Source organism: Leptonychotes weddellii, chromosome 1, assembly GCF_054177405.1.
Source record: "Leptonychotes weddellii isolate Sample4059 chromosome 1, ASM5417740v2, whole genome shotgun sequence".
Lineage (NCBI taxonomy): Eukaryota > Metazoa > Chordata > Mammalia > Carnivora > Phocidae > Leptonychotes > Leptonychotes weddellii.
This window is the reverse complement of record NC_138369.1, coordinates 11,208,223-11,211,093: the sequence shown is the minus strand read 5'-3', so window position 1 is coordinate 11,211,093 and position 2,871 is coordinate 11,208,223.

The window sequence follows — 2,871 nt, the reverse complement described above, 5'->3', positions numbered from 1 at the left end:
CAGTGTCAACTCAACCTCTGGGTCTGATAGTCCTTGAAATGTCTGGGCGCCCCCTTCCGCAGTGAACGGTGACTTGAGTTCAGGACCGCAGGTCATCGTGGGGAAGGACTGGGGGCTGTCATGGCACCTGACCACCTCCCCCATCTGGCTCAAGCCTGAGACTCACACAAAGCGATTGTGGCTTTATTGGGGCGCCCGGCCTCGGCATCCTACTCCTATCTTCCTCCTTTCTCAGGTGATGGATGTTAATTAAAAGGCACCTTCGGTGGCTGCCCATCCATCTCATCCAGAGAGACATTTTTTTTTTTTAAGATTTTATTTATTTATTTGATACACAGAGAGAGAGAGTGCGCACAAGCAAGGGGAGTGGCAGGCAGAGGCAGAGGGAGATACAGACTCTCTGCCCGATGCGGGACTCGATCCCAGGACCCTGAGATCATGACCTGAGCCTAAGGCAGATGCTCAACCAACTGAGCCACCCAGGTGCCCAAGAGAGACATTTGTTAATTCTATTCACCATCTCCATGACTCAGTGGGGGTTTGACCACCTTGCCTGGCATATCAACCGCGTTCTCCCAGAGATGGAACCAACAGGATATGCATATATTGGGCAACCTCTCCAGTCCCCTCCCTCCTCTGGAGCTTTGTACTATCACTTTGCTATCGCTCAAGGCTGCTCAAGGAACTGGCCATTTGTTCCAGCAGCACCTGAAGGTGGGCCCCATCTCCCAGCCTCTGGGGCCGAACTTCAAGAAGGACCAGTTAGCAAACCCAGATGGGTTTCGCAAGGACCAAGCCCTCCCTCCTTTCAGTTTTTTGTACTTGTTCAGTTCCCTGACTGTGAAGCCCCCCTCACCCACCTCCCCGTTCCCCCATTCTCCCTGTAAAGTGCCAAATTGATGTTGAGTTCATGCCACCCTGGGCCCTTTGCCTACTGCAATAGTATGTTACTGACTAAAGTCTGTCCCGACTTCATCTAGGGTCTGGCTTTACCTTGGACAAGCTGGAACTTGTTTTGCTCTCGAGGCCTTTCAGCTGACTGGATGAGGCCCACCCCAATTACTTAGGGTCAAATGGTGTGGATGTTAATCACATCTACGAAATATCTCCACGGCAACACCCGGGCTGGTGTTTAATAGTCGACTGGGCGTTAGGGCTTAGCCACGTTGACATGTAAAACTCTCCACGGCACTGTCTTAGGACAATCGAGGGCTCTGGCAGGCCGGTTCCCTCTTGTTCCCACTGTGTCCCCAGCGCCCGATGGGGACTGGTGCACAGTGGGACAGTAGTAGGTGTTTGTTGAGTGAATACACGATGGAAAATACATCAGCCCCTGGCTTTAGCCCAAGCCTCTAGGGAATTTCTCCCCGGTCTGGGGGACAGGGGCGAGGGGGACTTTGCTCGGGTAGAGAGTCTCTGCAGAGCCTGGACCTCCGAGGAGGGCAGAGGAGGACGGGTGGGGTCTGAGCTGCTCTGCTGAAGGAACAGCAGCGTGACGAGGCCTTTCCACTCTGCGGTCAGACTCCTGGCCCCGAGAGCCATAAAACAGCCCTGCTTGGACTAGAAACATTTTCCTTTAATATGTTCCTGGAGGCGTTGGCAGAGCCTGTAAGGAAAATTCCAGGGGAATAGGGAGAGAAGTCTTCAGCAGCCACTGAGGGCTGGGAGGCGGTGGCCAGACCCGTGGCTCTGGGGGGACCCAACTGTCTTGAGGGGAGGGTGAGGGACCCGGGCAGGGCCAGGGAGCTGTCACTGTGTTATCTGGGTCTGGGAGGATCCTGGGGACTGATGGACCTCCCTGGGCCCTGTGGTGGTGGGGATGGCGGGTGGCCTCACCAGTCGGAGGCAGTTCTCCACAGGAATTTGTATAAAGCTGCCTGGAGCTGGTCTCAGCAAGCATGAGCATGTTGACCCCACAGGGCGCTGAGGTCTGGAGAGGGAGCCTCCAAGGGCCTGGCACAGGGCGATGGGGTACAGGTCTGATGTGCCTTCTGCTCACTCACCTCCTATGGTTCCCCATTGCCCTCGGATGGAATCCAGACACTGTCATCCCAGGTGCTGTCATCCCATCCAGCTCCGTCAGCCCGTCTCCCCTCACCCCATGTGTACCCAGTTCTAAGAACACCGCCTCGTTCTCTGTCACCTCCAGGCCTTTGCTCACACTGGGGCCTACCACCCCAAGCACCCTCTGTGGCCTCTGACCTGGCTTATTCCTATCCCTCCTTCAGTTGGAGCTTAGAGGTCCTTCTTCCTGGTCCCCCGTGGCTGCCTGTGTGCCCCCCATCACGGCTGCAATCATCCTGGCATGTACTGAGAGCTAGTCTTGGTTACAGATCCCGGGGTGTTGCCGTGAACCTGACCTCTGAGGGGAGGTCACGGGGTCTCGGAGGGACAGATGTTTCTCAAACTTTGTCATTGGGACTGGGTATGTCCCTTTGTCCCCAAGAAGACACAACCCCACCTACTACGGGCCAGGCACAGGGGTATGCCCCAGGGGATAAAACACAGTTTGCATTTGCATGAACACACCAAGATGATAACTTCAAAGATTGGAGAGTATTCGGAAGAAAGTTGGGTGGAGGTGTTTCTGCTCAGGGGTTGGCGGAGGCCTCGTGAGGTGCTAACATTTAAGCCGAGACTTGAAGGAGGATAGGAGAGTATTGTGTAGCTATGGGAGATGAGCATTCCAGAGAGAAGGGATGACTCGTGGGGCCCTGGGGCAGGAAAGGGCTTGGGGGCTGGAGGGACATGGAGGAGGCTGGCGTGGCTGCAGCCGAGTGAGCAAAGGAGGAGGAGACCCGCTAGAGGGATGGGCTGAGGCCAGATCACACGGGGCTCTGCAGGCTGCAGAGAGAAGGTGGGTTTTATTCT